Here is a 19972-nt window from a genome sequence, read left to right as displayed (position 1 = left end):
CCCTTTCTTCTTGTTCTCTCTATCTCTAGATATGTTCTTTCGTTCATGTCTAGATCTAGGAATGTTGGATTTTCGTTCAGAAGCTCTTGAAGTCTAATTGCGTTTTATATCTGCAAACAATCTGCACAAGTGATTTCTTCTCCCTTCTCTCTAGATCTTTTTTTCCACAATTTAAAACTTAAAATATGTTGTTTCTATTATTCATTGCTTTCATTTAGGTGTATATGTTGAGTACAAGATTTTCGTTCAAGAATCTCTTGAGTTTGGATCTGAAAAAATCTATCAAGATCTGCCAAATCATTCATGCATGTTCATGTTATTTACTGTTTCAAATAGTAACATAATAAACAATACCCTACCATATTTTTTATTGGAGCAAATGACCTAAAAAAACACAATGTCAAAACATTAACATTATAATGTAGTAAATATTAGTCCAATATTTCTTTTTCAAAACAATAACGACACTTTTTGGTGCTTTGATGTTTTTGTTGAGAAAGATGACTGAGATCTCACATATTTCAACTCGCATATGCCCATAACTAATAAGATTGCACCTCATATCTAAATTTATCAAACGAAACCCCACGCCACTATGAAGAAGAATATACCTCAAGTGGATTTGATTACTTGGAAAAGTAATAAAATAAATTTATAATAAACAAATCAATCAAGTGGATTTGATTTACTAGTGAGCGTTGGTTTGGTTGGCAATTGACTGGGTTAGGCGTATGCGTGCCCACGATTCCAACAGCAAGCATACACTACAAGAAATTTAAATCTGGGAAAGATTTAAATTTGTCGGTTGGTAAATACCTCGTTGGAAACTTTTGTCCAACCTTTTCTTAAATCGGTCGGTAATTTGCAAGTCGAAATATTTTTTGGTGGGTAAGAAAAATATTTCGTTGGAAATATTTTTTCCAACCGTTTCACAATCGGTTTGTAATTTGAAACTGAAAAATCGATTTCAACAATTTTATTTTTGGTGGGAATTATTTTCTTACAATAATTAATACCAACCGATATATCGGTTGGTAAGTGTTTATCTTTTGAAAATATTCTTTACCAACTGAAAAAACGGTTGCAAAACTGGATTACTAAAAAATGAGCTACCGCTTAATCGATAGGTAGAGATACTTACCAACCGAAACAACGGTTGGTAATGTTAAAATAAAATTTTAATTTTAATTTAATTTTACTTTATGGCACTAGACGGTCTATGGGCTAAACTCAGAAGGGCAGTGCGTCCCGCAGAAACGCATATGTGTTTTCGACTTTTAGGGATTTCTGGTTTATTTTTAAGTGTTTAATCTAATGATGGAAATGGATTACAAAAACCAAATCAAGGGTTGATATTAATTCATTTTCAACCAAATAAAAAATCAATTTCAACTGATAACATTGGTTGGAACATAAAATGTAGAAACATAAAAAATTTAGTTTCCAATCGGAAAAATCAATTGAAATATAATCTGAATGATAAAAGTTAAACAAGTATTTTCCAACCGAATATTCAATAGGAAACATAAAATAAAATAAAATATAAAATTAATTTCCAACTGATCGATTGAAAAATAATCTAGAAACTATAAAAAGAAAAAATTATTTTCCAACCAAAATAATCGGTTGGAAGATAATCCGCTTGTTAAAAAAATTTATTTTTCAACCGATTAAGACAAAATTCGCCCTTCTCATAATAGTTTTGGATCTCTTGAATGTCTATCTCCTAAGAGACAATGATCTTCACAAACAGAAGTAATATTTCCTTATGTTTGTACAATGAACCAATATAATGTTTTCTACTCTCCCAAGAAGACTTTCAAATATGTACGAATGTACTTGATTCAAGCGAATGAATGATTAAATTATTTTTTATCAATACTTGAAATTCTTGAATGAATTATCTATTTATAGGTATTGATGTCCTCTTTATCAACACTAATCAAAACAAAGTGAATACAAGAATTGATGTGAATTCATGTGACAGACCTTTCGTGGTGGTAGTGGGGTCACGCGTGCTTATGAAGAGGGAGGGAATTGATCTGAATTCATGTGACAGACTCTTCATCCTACTATCGCTTGAGTGAGGGCTTGTGAAGTGTCTTATATGAGCAAACCGTTCTTTAACTAGCATGACGAGTTTTAAAATGGTTCTTAGGCTGAAATGGCCCAGGGCCTATAATATCATGCTGGTGGGCTGGGCTTTCCATCAAGAATCTTTCATAATAATCTACATGTTTTTTTTTAAATACATGTACGTTCTAGTGCATGTATCTCCAAATACATACGGAAAGCATGTATCACCAATAATGTGCATACATAAATTTTATCATAAATGATAAATGATACATGTACTTTATACTTTAAATACATTCACACCTCTCTCTTCAAAAAAAAAATACATTCACACCTCTTCATCTCCTTTTACTATATAAAAATATAATTTTATCATTCACCTATAACATTGTCAAGCTGATCACTATATTTCAACAATAATAAAGCCTAGTAAAATGTAAATACATTTTCACCTCTTCATCTCCTTTTACTATATAAAAATATAATTTTATCATTTACTTATAACATTGTTGAGTTGATCACTATATTTAAACAATACTAAAGCCTAGTAAAATTTAAGATCGAAATGTTGTAGATATATAGGATATAATGTTGGGGCCTAATAAATATGAATTTACTAAACCAACTATTATATTGTATCACATTGTAGGGGTCAAAACCAACCTCAACAAATTATATGGGTCATGTTCAACCCAAACAACATAAAAACCCAACAGAGGCTAGGGCCCCGAAGCCCAACAACGTAAAGCAGACCAGAACTCACAGTCCAAAAAGGACTTGGTCTTATCAAGTCAATACGAAGCCGATGCAAATAAGGCCGAACCAATAACTAAGGGACGAAGCCGAAGATAAGGCAGTTCCTCGTTAAATGGTAACAGCCGAAACTATTGCAAACTACTACAAACTCCTCCAAACTACCGTAAACTCCTCCAAACTGCTATGAACTTTTCTAACTACCACAACTGCTGGTAACTGCTCAAGAAAAGCATAAAAGGAGTTCATTAGGAGGGTGGAAAGGGGGGATTCGGATTTCTTACTCGCACTGTATTCACAAGTGATAAATAAAATACCATATCATTCTGCTCCGTGGATCTAGGCTCAAAGCTTAACCATGTAAAATCTCTCTGTTTTGTCTTACATTTGCCCACTCATTCTCCACAATTCGATTGTTGATAATTTACATCAACAATTTGGCGCGCCAGATAGGGGTTCAATTGTTTTATCACAATGGCAAACTCAGAAGATTCACGAGATGATGCTGTAAGCGAGAAGATGAAAGCTTTGATTCAACGCTTCGACGAACGTGAAAGAAGGGTCCAACAGTTGGAGCAAGAAAACTTGACTGTTCGAAGCGAAAATCAAAAGCTACTTGATCTTATGAATCAACCTTCAAGTCCACACGTAACCAGAACCGCCCCTGCAAGTACTATCCCAAGTACTTCTGTTCGACTCAATGATGGACAAACAACGCAAATTCCCAACTCAAGTATTCCCTTGCCAAGATTTGTGCATCAGACAGAATCATCATTGGCATCAATATCAACTCAGTTTCTGAGGTCAACAGCACAATCCATGGCACCACTGTTTCCTATACCAACGTCATCTTCGGCTATCCCAACAATTGGTGCGTGGTCAAACATAACTACAACATTGCCAGAAATTGCAACGTAGCGAAGTGTCGACAAAAGACTAGAAGAAATGGAGTCAGCCTTCTTCAAAATACCAGGCATGCCACCACCTATAAAGAAAAATCATATTTTCCTCAAATCTCCATTTGTTCATGCAATTGCCATGGAAGAGCTCCCAAAGAAATTCATCATACCACATATTAAACCTTATGATGGTATCACTAATCCAGAAGATCATGTGGATTAGTATAGTCAACGATTGACTCTGGTATCATACCCATTCAACAAGCATGAAGCATGCATGTGCCGAGGATTTAGTTCAACCTTGGTGGGACCTCATTTGAAGTGGTATCTTAATCTTCCAGAAGGGCAAATCGTTTCATTCGCACAATTGGCCGATGCATTTGTTAAACAATTTGCAAGCAGTAGGAAAATAATTCCAACATCAGATGATCTATATCGACTGCGACAAAAGCAAGGAGAATCTCTGCGGTCATTCTTGACGAGATTCAATAAAGAAAAACTGGAGATTCCAGGATGCTTAGATGAAATTGCGATCAATGCATTTCGCATGGCTCTTCTTCCTGGAAGCAAATTATACGGAAAGCTTACCCGTTATCCATGTGAGTCTTTTCAAGAAGTTCAGGCAAGAGCAAGCGTTCAAATTAAATGGGAGGAAGATGAAGGAAGGCTTCCAGAATGACTTACAGAGCAGCCAAAGAAATCTGAGCAAAAGCAAACAAGTTCAGAAGCTCCGTGATATCCTCGCAAAGATCCTAAACCGATCGATTTCAAGAAGAAACCTTGATCTCCTGAATACAATTTGGTAATTCCACCAAATGAAATCTTATCAGTGTTGAAGAAAATGGGAGATGCTGTTAGATGGCCCGACAAATTACGTAAACCGCTAGATCAACGGGACACTTCCAAATGGTGTGAGTTTCATAACGATTACGGGCATACAACAGATGACTGTTTCACCCTCAAAAAAGAAGTAATCCAATTGCTAAAGAAAGGTTATCTTCAGGATTTACTATCCGAAAGAGGAAAAGCGGCGATGTCCCAAGCTGAAAGACGAGAAGAGGAACAGAAGCCACCTCCTCCAGAGAAGACGATTAATGTAATATTTGGTGGATCGGAGATTAGCGGAATTACACATTCATCAGCAAAGAAACATGTCAAGCAAATAGAAAATTCTGAGGTATGGAATGATAAGCCGATGGTACAATTCATGAGACAAGTTATCAGCTTCACAGACGATGAGATGACGAAGCTACTCAATCCACATGATGATGCCCTGGTAATAACTTTACAAATTGCCAATTGCGAAGTTAAAGGAATCATGATTGATGATGGCAGTTCAGCAAATTTACTGTTCATGTCCACACTCCAAGCAATGGGACTTTCAGAAGCCGATATAATCAGAGGTCCTATACCACTCATCGGCTTTAGTGGAGAAAAGCAATACACTATCGGCTCTATTCCATTGCAAGTATATGCCAAAGGAATAAATCTCCAGGTTCGATTTAATATATTAGATTGTCAATCTCCATATAATGCGATACTTGGACGACCTTGGATTCATGCAATGAGGGTTGTGCCATCAACTTATCATCAAGTGATGCGATTCCCAACAAGAGATGGAATACAACAAATATATGGGGATCAACATCAAGCAAGAAGTTGCTATGAACAAACATTGAAAGGAAAAACCAAAGCTTTATAGCAATTACAGCAAGGGCCGATTCTAAGCAATCAAGAAGAACCGGCTAATAAGGAGATAGAAGAAATCATCATTCATCCTGATTATCCAGATCAGAAGGTCCAGATTGGAGCCAACCTGGATCGTTAACTTCGAGAAAATTTGATCTGATTCCTGTAAAATCATAAGCATACTTTCGGTTGGACGCATGCAGATATGATTGGAATTGATCCGAATATCATCACTCATCAGTTGCAAGTCGATGATAACTTCCCTCCAGTGAGGCAAAAGAGACGAAGGTTCGCTCCAGAAAGAAACAAAGTCATCAATGAGGAAGTTCAAAAGCTGCTAGATATTGGATTCGTCCGAGAAGTTCAATAACCAGACTGGCTAGCAAATATGGTTGTGGTAAAAAAGAAGAACGGAAAGTGGAGAGTCTGTATCGACTTCACAAATCTGAATAAAGCTTGTCTAAAAGATTCTTTCCCACTTCCTCATATCGATGTACTTGTGGATGCAACAGCAGGGCATGAACTACTCAGCTTTATGGATGCATTCTCCGGATATAATCAAATCTTGATGCATCCAGGAGATCAAGAGAAAACTGCATTCATAACCGAACGTGGTACGTATTGTTATAAAGTAATGCCATTTGAATTGAAAAACGCAGGAGCGACATATCAATGGCTGGTCAATTGTATGTTCGCAAGTCTACTTGGAAAAAAGATGGAGGTATACATCGATGATATGTTAGTAAAGACTCTGAAGGCCGAAGATCATGTTGAACACCTCAAACAAGCATTTGATATTCTTGATGTTCATCAGATGAAGTTAAATCCTCTCAAGTGCGTTTTCCGGGTAAAAGCAGGAAAATTCTTGGGATTCATTGTTACACAAAGAGGTATTGAAGCAAATCCTAATCAAATCCAGGCGATACTTGATATTCCTTCTCCCACAAAAATACGAGACGTACAACGGCTGGCGGGAAAGATTGCAGCACTAAACAGATTCATCTCCAAATCATTTGAAAGATGTCATCATCTGTTCACGGCTTTGAAGAAATCAGCTAGCTTCGAATGGACAGATGAATGCGGGATGACATTAAAGAAATCGAAAAGATATCTGACCAATCCTCCAATTCTTGCGAAGCCAAAAACCGGTGAGATACTCTATCTTTATTTAGCAGTTTCTGAATTTGCAATTAGTGCAGTATTGCTAAGAGAAGAGAACAACCGGCAGCATCCGGTATATTATGTTAGTCGAAGTTTGCTAGATGCTGAAACAAGGTATCCTTTAATGGAAAAGCTTGTTTTAGCACTTATCACTGCAGCAAGGAAACTTCGTCCTTATTTTCAAAGTCATCCTATCACGGTGGTAACGAGCTTTCCAATCAAAAAAGATACTCCATAAACCAGAATTGTCTGGACGATTAACAAAGTGGGCAATTGAGTTGACCGAACATGACATCGTGTATCAACCTCGAATAGCAATTAAAGCTCAAATTCTAGCAAACTTCATTGCTGAATTCAGTCCAGGAATGATGGATAATGCTCACAAAGAATTGAGTCAAAACAAAGAAGATGATGAAGCTATTTGGCAATTTTTTGTTGATGGTTCAAGTAATGCAAAGGGAAGTGGCTTAGGTATCATTTTAATCTCACCTCAAAGGGATCAATTCCTTCAAGCTGTACATTGCGGATTTCACGCCACAAACAATGAAGGAGAATATGAAGTTGTGATTGAGGGATTGAAATTAGCGAAAAAAGCAAAAGTTCAACGTATCCACGTAACTTCGGATTCCCAATTGATCGTGAACCAATTGAATGGAGAATATCAAGCAAAGATGAGAGAATGAACGATTATCTGGAATTAGTACAACAGTTGCAACTTGAATTCAAAGAATTCCAAATTAATCAAGTTCCAAGAGAAGAAAATCAGCAAGCGGATGCATTGGCGAACTTAGGATCATCAATCTCGGTGCAAGCGACTCAAAATATCCCACTGATCTATTTAGATTCACCTGCAATAAACAAAAATTTCATGATAGAGCAGTCATTCGCTATCACTGAAGACAATAATGATTGGAGAATACCATTCATACAATATCTGCAGGATAATGGGTCACCACAAGATAAGAATGAGGCCAGAGCACTACAACGAAAAGCATCACGTTACACAGTTAATGGCATTCTTTACAAAAGATCATACCAAGGAGTTTTACTACGGTGTTTATCTCAAGAAGAAGCACAGTATGCCTTAGCAGAATTACATGAAGGTGTATGCGGAAACCATTCAGATGGCCGAAGCTTAGCCAGTAAAATCATGCAAACTGGTTATTATTGGCCTATGCTCCGCGGCGATGCAGCAGAATATGTGGCTAAATGTGATAAATGTCAAAGATTTTCACAAATTCCACATCAACCACCAACGAAGCTGGTCCCAATTTCATCGGCATGGCCTTTCATGAGATGGGGAATGGATATCATCGGAAAGATTCCTCCAGCATCGGGACAAAGAGTGTTCTTATTAATTTTAACAGATTACTTCACAAAATTGGTGGAAGTTGAAGCTTATAAACAAGTCCAGGTTAAAGAAGTTAAAAGCTTCATCTGGAGAAACATTATTTGTAGATTTGGAGTTCCTTATGAAATCATTTGTGATAATGGATCTCAGTTCATAAGCCATAAACTTCAAGATTTCTGTAATACGTGGAAGATAAAGCTTTGCTTCGTATCACCAAGGCATCCACAATCAAATGGCCAAGCGGAAGCTACAAACAAGACGATAGTCAACACTTTGAAGAAGAGACTGGAAAACACAAAGGGAGCCTGGGTAGACGAACTCCCAGGAGTTCTGTGGTCATATCGAACAACAGTGAGAACTTCAACAGGTGAAACTCCATTTTCTTTAACTTATGGAATTGAAGCAGTGCTACCAGTTGAAGTTGGCCTTCCAACATCACGATTTGAATGGAAAAAGGATGAGGAGAATAACATCGTTCTCACCGAAGAATTAGATATGCTTGAGGATCGAAGAAATCTTTCATCTGTTAGAACAGCAACTTACAAGCATCGGATCACAAAATATTACAACAAAACAGTCAACTCAAGAGCTTTCAATATTGGTGACTGGGTTTTAAGAAAAGTTTTCCAGAATACAAAACAGTTGAATTCCAAAAAACTGGGGGCCACATGGGAAGGACCTCACAAAATCATAGATATCGTCGGCAATGGTGCTTATAGATTGCAAACCAGAGAAGGGAAGATACTTAGTAACAGCTGGAATGCGAAACATCTCAGGTTATATCTTTCCTAAAAAATATATATATATATATATATATATATTTTGTATATAGGGATCTGGATGATGAATCACTGAAATGTATATATTTTCTCAATTGAGTTGAATATATACATATATATGCTCAGCATATATAAGTGCCTGACAGACCGCATTACATCACCCCCATCGTTGTATACTTTATTATTGCAGGATCTATTAGCATATTGGATAAAATGTCAAAGTTTGGACGACGATCAAAGAAAAGAAGATTGATGTCCTCTAATTTCCCAAAAGGTCATGTACATTTAACTATTTATTTAAGCATAATTTTCCTTGCATCATAATTAAAATTTTAAGCAGACAGTTAAAGTCGTAAATCTCAATTAATAAGAAATATAAAAGAGTTAAGATCGTATTTAAGACTAACAGGGAAGATACAAGATTACAAAAATTAAAAATATAAGCCTAAACGTCGTCTTCGGCTTCAGAGGCAGAAATTTGCATTGCATCGATGACCTTGAATTCTTCATATTCTTTGATCATTCGATCAACTTCTTCTTCATTTAAAGTACCGGCCTTATGTTGCGTCATCACCTCCCCCAAGGCTTTGATTCTTTCCTTTCCAGCAGCAAGAGCACATTCTCCCTTGTAAAAATCGGCATCTTCCTTTGATTCTGTCAATTCATCTGATAGCCGATTTGCCTTCTTGATAGAGGCACTTAACTCAATTTCACAATCTTTCAATTTGAAGTCAACTTCCTACAAATCCTTCAATTTGATTTCATTTTCTTCAAATTTAACTTTGAAATCTGATAGTTGCTCTTCCGTAACTTTCTGCTGCTGTATTATGTTGGACAATTGTCTACCCTGATCTGTGAAATCATTCTTCAAAGCAATATGCCTTCTGTCCAATTCATCGAATTTATCTTCAGCTTTCTTTAAAGCTTCAGCAACAGCAGTCTTCATTTTTTCCAATTGCGCTTCGGCCTCTATCCTTAGTTTTTTCTGCTGCTCTTCGGCCTCAGAAATTTTTTTAATATCGGCCTATAGTAGTAGTCCGCTGGAAAGACGAAGACTCCTTACTTCCTCACTTAACTTTTCGATTTCTTTATCAATGTAAAGCTGAACTGACAAAGTCTAAAAGAAGAAGATGAAGGTTACTTTTAATTTAACATAGAAATACAAATAAATTGAGTTTTGAAAATACCTGAAAAGCATGAGAAATGCTGTAAATAGAAGCATCCTCAAGATTCAATTTAGGAGGGGTGAAACCAAGGGGATAAGCCAATTTATGCAAATCAGGAAATAACTCAGCTGGCCTCGAATAAAGAGGGATGTTAGGGATCGACATCTCGAAACTCCTTGCCGGAAGATTAGACGAAAGATCAACACCCGATAGTCTCAACTCTTTTTCAAGCAAAGCTCTCAGAGGTGAAACTGGATTAACAGAATCTTTTCCTTCTCTTCTCACGGTCTTCTCTCTCACTTCATCATCAGGAACCTGAATGATGTCATCGGCCTCCCTGTTCAATCCCTCACTCGCATCTATCGAAGAAGGGGACGATAACCTAGGTTTCTTCTTCCTCACAAGTGTAGAATCATCATCTACATTGTCCTCAGGAACTTCAAGAGTCTCAATAACCTCAGCAATTGTTCCTAACTCGCTATGAAGTCCCAAGCTAGAGTCATGTTTTCTCTTCATCCTCTTCTCCTTAGAGCTTCTCTGAACTTTCTTCTTTTCAGCAATCTCCTTAAGAGTCAAAGGAACAATTGTTCTTGGGGCCATATGAGGTTCTGTTAAAAATCGAAAAGAAATTGTTAGAAACAAAAAACAAAATACAAATCATAAATATTTTCTTAACTTACTTTCAAAAAGATATTTTGAGAAGGAAATTATACCAGAAATTTTCCAGACCTTTAGGTTCTGATTCGACTGATCGCCCTACTTCTTTAGGAGCTAGACCAGCGAGAGATTCTTTCTATTAAAAGAGTTGACTTCGAGAGAAAAAGTCCAATCTCTCTCAGGACGAGGAATTGTCTTTAGAAATAATTAACAATTCCTTTGAGCTTTCTTAGTGATAGTTATCTTAGGAGATTTCCCTGCCATAGAAAGATAAATATTCACAAAACGTTTAGATGAAAATAAAGGAGAATTTAAATAGATTATACCTTGAATTTTCCAAGAACTAGGGATAACCTCATCATCTCCCAGAAGAGTTTCCTTCCTTACCAAGAAATACCTCTTCTGCCAGTTATGATCACTAGAGGTGGCTCTAGCGATCAAATTTTCCTTATCCTTCTTTGATAACATAAACCTACCTACATCCTTTTTATTTTCTTGCCAAGAATAGGCAGCAAGAAATTGATGAAGGCCAAAAGAAAGATTGAATTTCACACTTAAAGCTTCTAAAGACAACAAAATCCGCCAAGAATTAGGCATGAGTTGACAGGGGGCAACTTCAAAAAATCTTAATACAGACTTAACTAAAGGTCCCAAAGGAAACTTTAATCCACACCTCAATGTTATAGCATATACCACAGTCCACCTGATTCGTTTGAACTAGGAATTCGCATCTCTATCTCTTGTGGAATTTTGAACTCAACTCTAATATTGTCTAAATCCTCTTCCGTTAATACAGAAGCAGGATGCCTGTCTACTATAACCTCTTCCTCAAAAACTTTTTGAGTTTTACTTTTTGAACGGGTGGTTGGTAAAAGGCTAACTTTAGATGGACTAATCATCTTTTGACCCGACATTCCTTCAGATTCAGAGTAAGATGAAACCCTAAGACTGGTGGTTTTCTCCCCTAGACCTCTTTCAAACATATCGTTGTCAGGAAACTCATCTCGAGTATCCATAATATCCTGATTCTCACTCGGAATAATTTGGGGACCGAAATTAGATTCGTCCCTCTCGTTTTCTCTCTCAAACCTATCAATAAATTCTTCGAAAGAACCAAACCAAGCCATGATCGAAAACTCAAAAAAGAAGAAGTCAAGAAACATACCGAAAGTCGAGTCGTGTTCTGGAAGTTTTAAGATAATGGGTGGTTACAGTAAACCCATTAAAAAACCACCAAGGACTAAACAGTAAATTCAAAATTCAAAAGTTAAAACTCCTCGGAAATCGTTCTACTACGAACTAATCAGAGCCGTTCGATCAAAAGTAACTTCTCGATAAATGGCGAAAACGGCGGTGTTACATTACATCTCCTTAAAAAAAAACTAGTTAGAATCGAAACACGATTCAACTTCTAAAATTGCGCTCTTTTCCCTATAAATATACTGGAGAAAAACCAAAGAAATACCACTTCCAAAACAAAAAACCTCTACAGTCATGAGTTCTTCTAAAAATCCTATCGAGCCTGAATATCGAAAAATAATGTACAAATCGCCAACCAAGTCAGATGAAGGATCATCTGAAATGGCAGAAGAACTTCAACAATTGAAGTTCTATCCCGACGAGTATGATCCATATCAACACGTCTCTGATCTGCAAGATTTGGTGATACGTTTAGATAAAGATCTCCATGAAGCAGAGAGAAGGATAATGGAGCTTACCCCAGCCTACAAATTGCCTGAACGGTCACTTTATCGGCTTCGAGACATGTCAGAAAATGCTGCTATGGAGGATGATCCTCAAAAGCTGCGACAAGCCTTACAAAACATCAATCTTTTTATGAAGGATAATCTAGTTAGAATGCATCATGCCTTATGGCCAAGACCTTAAAGGCTTGAACAATTTTAACTATTTATAAATATTATTCCATGTTTATTTAACCTCTATCAAAGATAGCATTCTTAAACGAACTGAGAATTTCCTCGCTAGGTTCCAAATATATTCAATTTCTGTCATAGATGAAACTTTTAGGTGAAACAAAAATCTCACCATTAAAAGACGAAGCTTTATTAGAGGAAGACGAAGCTCTATTAGAAAAAGACGAAGCTTCCCAAAATTCCAAAAATAATTCAACTCCAATAACTTAATATCAATTTTGATTAATTAATCCTCGAGCAAACCAAAAGACATTCCAACTCCTCGAAAAAAGACGTGGATTAATGTTACAACCATCCATCTCCCCATTATCTATCACAACTTCCAAGGAAAATGTAACTTCCTTCATATTTCATTTGTATAAATATGCAAAAGTAAAAATTAGTAGAAACCAATATTTTCCTCAAGAAATCTTCGAGGATGGATACTCCTAACTCTCCACCTGCAAAAAGATCTAGAACTGATGAAGGTTCTACTTCTAAAGAAGATGAAGATGGAAATGATCCCAGATTCAACCTCTCCCCTAGAAGGGAAGATGTATACGAGGACGATCACCAGAAAACCGTCGAATCTCTACAAAAGGCTCTGATGGAAACCAAAAGGAGACTTAAGAAAGCAACTGACAAAGTTCAAGACTACAGAAGACAACTCATGGTCTCAAAATATGCCATACAAGGCGTTCGATATATGTCGTGGGGCCGACAAGCAAGTAGTCATGATCCAGATAAATTGCACGAAGCAATCACTGAGATCACAGTACAACTTGGATATGTTGTAGATGGAATAGACAGTGTTCTTTACACCCTAGATTAAAATTCCTGTCCATTTTCCTTTTTCCAATTTTATTTCAAGAAGATTTCTACGAATTTCCATTTCATTTACAATGAATATAAAGGGCGGGATATTTGAATTGTTTATTTCGAAATACGAAGAGACACCATGATCTCTAAAAACGGTGTAACCGTTTAGCTTCCCCACGTTCTTTAGGAATAACTGCTTCTTTAAATGTGAGTCTTTCGTCCTTAAATACACGACAAGAAGGAGGGAGAATACATTCCTTCTTCCTTCCAAAAAATTCCTCAACACCTAGCAAAATAAGTTCTTCTGATTCCACTCCTGTAAAAAGAGCATTAAACGAGAAAGAGAATCTCATTCCTTCCAAACGGGCAAGAAACGAAGACCCTTCATCTTCAAAAAAGGCAGAGGCCAAAGGAGAAGGATCCACATCTCGAAATAACGACGAACCAGACGATTTAGTAGTTGAAATATTTGTAATATCTGAAGAATTGTATGAGGAAAACCCTCAAAACTCCATCGAAGGCTTAAAAGGACTTCTTGAGGAAGCCGAAAGAAATCTGTAAAATGAGTACGAACGAAACCAGTCTTACACGGATGTGCTTCGAGCGGCCAAAGATGCGCTGAACAGAGTTCGTGATAACGCTTGGGGTCATTCTCGAAATCAGAACGTTTATCGATTACAAGAATCTCTTTTAGATCTTGCAGCCCATGTTGGGAATGCAATGAATATCATAAATGATGTTATTCGCACCTGGGCTCGTTAAGAGTTATACTATTGCATATTTATTCCCATGTATGAAGTATTTACGTTTTATCTTGACAAAGATACTTTCATTGTTAATCTCATTGCTCTGAAATTGCAATTGCAGAAATACTTCAACAGTCAAAAAATGCAAAAACTGCAAACAGAGACGATGAGACGAAGAGCTCTGAAGAAGACGCAACCCCAAGCAAAATATTTTTAAGTTTAAATCAAACTTAAAAATAGGGGGCAAAGTGTAGGGGTCAAAGCCAACCTCAACAAATTATATGGGTCATGTTCAACCCAAACAACATAAAAGCCCAACAGAGGCTAGGGCCCCGAAGCCCAACAACATAAAAGCCCAACAGAGGCTAGGGCCCCGAAGCCCAACAACGTAAAGCAGACCAGAACTCACAGTCCAAAAAGGACTTGGTCTTATCAAGACAATACGAAGCCAATGCAAATAAGGCCGAACCAATAACTAAGGGACGAAGCCGAAGATAAGGCAGTTCCTCGTTAAATGGTAACAGCCGAAACTACTGCAAACTACTACAAACTCCTTGAAACTACCGTAAACTCCTCCAAACTGCTATGAACTTCTCTAACTGCCACAACTGCTGGTAACTGCTCAAGAAAAGTATAAAAGGAGTTCATTAGGAGGGTGGAAAGGGGGAGATTCGGATTTCTTACTCGCACTGTATTCACAAGTGATAAATAAAATACCATATCATTCTGCACCGTGGATCTAGGCTCAAAGCTGAACCACTTAAAATCTCTCTGTTTTGTCTTACATTTGCCCACTCATTCCCCACAATTCGATTGTTGATAATTTACATCAACACACATACAATATAGCAACAGAATTGAAAAGAAGTTAAACAAGAATTGTATAAGAAAAAAAAATTGTTTGTAGGATTAATGTTGGATTTTTGTTAAGAAGCTCTTGATTTGTCCCCCACAATTGCTTTTGATAATTGAATAACAATCTCTCAAGATAAAATGATCTCTCTTACAAGAAAGGAAGCAACAATTGTTCTGTCTCTAATGGGAACAACAATGGACATATTCTCTCTTATGCAAATATGATGCATATGTATGTAAAACTTTTGCTTTCTCTTCTATATGTCTAGTGTCTCTCAAATGTTTGGACAAAAGATGTGCTTGTTGGAAAAAACATCTATCAAAAGGTGTGTATGTTCGCAAAATCGCTCAAGCTACTTTTGAGGAGCTCAAACGACTTTCTTTCTAGGCAATAAAAAAATTTGAAACATTTATTGTTGCTCAAGCGACTATTGGAATCGCTCAGGCGACCATCAACTTTGAAAAGTTTTTGTTTTTGCTTAAGCAACTCCAAAAGTCGCTTAAGCTATTTTTACTCTGACAACACCATTTTTCCCATGTTCAAGCAGCACACTCTGAAGCTACTTTCTATTAACACTTACAAGATATTTGATTTAGTGAATGCTTGACTTTATTATCAACATGGAACTCTTTTAAGTTCATACACATGATTTTCATGTATTAGAACACCAAAATAATCATGCTTAAATACATGAATTCCAACACCAACTACTCAATCAAATTTGATTCGATTGAAATCCTATCCATTCGATATTTATTACTCTCTCCATCTCATTTTGGTTGTCATTCTTTCTATTTTGGATTATCCAAAAACTAGTGTCACCTTTTTTCATTAATTAACAAATTTTTGTTGTATTCCAAAATTACCCTAGTTTCAAGAAAAAATGTATTGTTATAAATAAGGGAAAATTTAGAATAACATGATTATTTTGTGTAGTTGAATTGGATTTGTGGATGCAAAAAATACGATGATCCACACGTCAGTTGCTAACTGGGTGGCAAGCCTCCAATAATCCTACAAGAACAAGAGAGAAGGCGACCATTCATGACTTGGAGACACTCCAATGCTCAAGTCAGTACTCCTAGGAGATAATCAAAGTCAAAGTGAATCAGAGAATAATGTGAAAGTGCACCTCAGCTCAACCTCAACCTCCTTTATATAAGAGTTGACAGGGTGAGGAGATAAATGCATTTGATATTATCGTCCTAGAGTGTCATGGTAGGATAAAATCTCCCGTATCTTGATCTCCTTAGTTTGAACGTCTTTCAATGTTAGCTTGAGATTAGTTGGGATATACCCTGGGGGGTTGAGACTTATCTTCTCTCACTCTTCATCCCTAGCAGAATGCTTCCTAAAGGCTACTGCAGGGGTGGGCCCAAGGCCATTGGTATGGGGTCAAGTGACCACATTAAAAAAAATCATATACCTGTTTATAAAAATTAGACTTTGACCCCCACTCATTTTTTTATTTTGATCCCACTCCTATAACATATTTCATATATCTTAGAGTAACCCATAAGAAATTTAAAATGCCCAATATGATGGGCTTAGTTTTGTAAATTATTGTATTAATTTTAAATCCTAGCCCATTAGTGATTAGTTATCCTTTATTCTTTAAAGGCCCATAACTTAATAACTTGTCATTTAAAGTTTGGGCTTTGATAAATTTGTTGTGTTCGTGAATTGTTGAGTTTTGATACTTTTGTTGTGTTTGTGAATTGTGAAGTTAATAGGATAGTAACTTAGTAAGGCAGACATTAAACATGAGCACAGAGCACTTAACCTTGAGCACTTGAGCTTGAGCAATTAGTCCTTATAAAAAGACTCGATAATTCACTTTCAAAATATAAAAAATTATCAACAACATTTATAGATCGGATTTTCAATTAGAACTTACTTTTGTTCTATAATATTTTGATTTTTAGTATTTTTCGTATTTTTGAAAACATAATTAATAAATAAACCAAAAAAAATTTCAAGGATGCTTCCCCCAGACCCTACAAATATTTTTTTTCACTTCTTGTACAAATCCGACCCCATGTTCTTGGGAGGCTAGGTCTGCCCTTTGCAATACATGTCTATTTCTAATGCCGAGTGATATGTTGACCTGACATGTGTCAAGAAGAGGTTTAGTGCATATAAGTCACTGAAAGATACCCTCGTTTACAATTAGGTCACTAAAAAGAAAAAAAATTCAAACTGGGTCACTCAATGTTCTAAATTTAAACAATTATGTCATTCTCGTACAAATCTGGTCAATTGATTACTGGAATTTGCTTACATGTAAGATAACTGCCACTGTTGAGGCGATGACATGGATTTTTAATGATGTGGCACATACATGTCATTTTGAAAAGAAAAAAAACAATTGAATAAAAGAGAGAACGATTCTTACCGAGCTAGAAAATCAAAAAATTATCATTGAAAATCTCAATATAAGGTGTAGAAAATCAAGAAATTATCATTGAAAATCCAGTAATTGGATGACCCCACAACCATCATAACAGACGCCCTTATGAAACATACCAACAGCAGCATCATAACGATTATTGCTTCTCTTAAAAGGAGATGGAGGTGGAGGTGGAGATGGAGTGGGTGGGGCGGCTGGGAGGGGTTGATCATGAGAGAGGAGAATTTTTTTTTTGTTTTTTTTTTTGATATATGTCATGTTACATTTTTATTTTAATTTTTTATTCCACATGGCATTTTTTATTTTAATTTTATATCATATTTTGACCAATTTGTGACATGTTAGCAAATTCCGGCGACTAATTGATCGGAATTGGACCCGTATGACTTAATTGCTTAAAATTGAAACATTGAGTGACCCAATTTGAAACTTTTTTCGTTGGGTGACCTAATTGCAAACGGGGATATCTTTCAGTGACCTATATGCACTAAACTCTCATTTTATTTATCCACAACATTAAATCATGTTTTCTTAAAAAGTTGGATTTTCAAAAAATGACAAATAATTTGGGACGGAAGGAGTATAATGTAATCATTTGTGAACATTAGTTCACTCTTTTTTTTTTTTTGGAATAACGAGTGACATTGGTTACGAACATAGAATAGAAGTTGTTGTGATTGTTAATGTATGTGTTTGGCCGTGTGTTTGCACTGCGTTAAGGTGCATCTCACTTCATAACACTACAATTTTATGTGACACGTCAAATGTTTTTATATAACACCACAATTTTTTACTTCTCAACACCTCAGCTCACCGCACTCCCAAACATTTACAATATATGTTGAATTTTCTCACCTAATCAAATTAGGTCAATTATTCTATTTTAGATTAATGTATAATGTAAACGTTAAGTGATTTTATATTAATATTATTAGTCATCTAATATAATCGTAATTTAGATACGCCAAACGCACCTCACAGCACCGCATCACAGTTTTAAAAGTGATGCTTCAAATAGCTTTTGCGTTCCAACTCATCTCACAGAACCATAGTTTTATAACTCACAGCACGACACAACAGTTGACAAGTACTCCCAAACAGACCCAATGGCAAATCGAAGTTGCACATTTTATTGTAATTATTTGTTTCTATTATTGTGCTTGAGGCTTATTTTTTTAGATAATAAATCGAGCTAAGAAAAAAAAAATAGAGTAAGAAAAAAATTGAAAATGTTTATTTTGATTGTCTGCACCAAATCAGCCATCCATTGGCATTTTGGCAATTTGGATTTGGTAGGATTAGGAAAAGACATGAGCTGGAGATAGCTGGGTGGCACATATATGTATTGATGAGATGGGTCCAATGCAATATTTAGTGTCATTGGCCGCCTGAATTGGTCCATTGATTACACACGTTTTTGATAACACAACAACTAGGAAGCCCCAAGGTTTAAAACCAATCAAAATAATTCACTAATAGATAGCAACCCTACCTATACTTGTTGAATAAGTTTATAGATTCAAAGGGAAAAACGAGTCTTGAAGGTGAATGTTATAGCACTAAACTAAATCCATCAAACCATGGTTTGAAAGTACTAGTCCCGTAATGATATGGTTAAGGTTGAGTTCAACTCTTAATAAGTTTACATAAAAGGTGTTTTATACTACAGGGACACCTAGAAGAACTTAACCTACGTGAGTGTAAAGTCAGACTGCTTTTGTCGGGGTTTGGTAAGCTACCTAGAGCACTCATGAAGTTGAGATATACGCGTATGGCCTAAAATGCGCGGCTAGAAAGAAAGAAGAACTTCTATTATGTCAATATGTATATATTCTCCGGTTTTATCAAACGAGTTAGATAGTTCAAAGATTTTATATCTACTATTTACTGGTAATTCCTTGAGCATATAATACTATGTAAAAGTTCAAGCCTTATTATAGGTACTTTTGCTTATGTATTGATATATGTGCATATTATGTCAGTTATTTATTTGAAATTAGTGGGGGATTGTTAGAGTAATTTCAAATAAGTGGTTATATTTGAATAGTGACACATGTTCATTTTGTGGTCATGTTGAGGAATAATTTCAAATAAGTGATTATATTTGAACAATTACATCTGTTCATTCTTTTCTTATAAGGGGATCATCTATCAATTCTAAAAGACATAAGAAAATTTTTTCTTCTCTTCTTGATTGTGTTCAGGCATAGCAAACTGCACATAACATCTACACTGTATTGTATCATAAGAACAAAATTGTTGTGATTCCCATTGCTATAATAAGGGAGCAAAATTTGTTTGAGAGAGATTCTCAAATCGCTTTACTGTTCTAAAGGTTCCAATTATTCCTTCATTGATTTTTCAATCTCGTTTTCTAACAAGATTTTCAAAAGATGATAAATAAATTGGGACGGAAGGAGTATAATTTAATAATTTGTGAACATTACTTCACTCTTTTTTTTTTTTTGGAATAACGAGTGACATTGGTTACAAACATAGAATAGAAGCTGTTGTGATTGTTAATGGCAAATCGAAGTTCCACATTTTATCGTAATTATTTGTTTATATTATTGTGCTTGAGGCTTATTTTTTTAGATAATAAATCGAGCTAAGAAAAAAAAAATAGAGTAAGAAAAAAATTGAAAATGTTTATTTTCATTGTCTGCACCAAATCAGCAATCCGTGAAGAATTAAAAC

The sequence above is a fragment of the Tripterygium wilfordii genome, chromosome 5, assembly GCF_013401445.1.
Source record: "Tripterygium wilfordii isolate XIE 37 chromosome 5, ASM1340144v1, whole genome shotgun sequence".
NCBI lineage: Eukaryota > Viridiplantae > Streptophyta > Magnoliopsida > Celastrales > Celastraceae > Tripterygium > Tripterygium wilfordii.
This window is presented reverse-complemented; position numbering follows the sequence as displayed.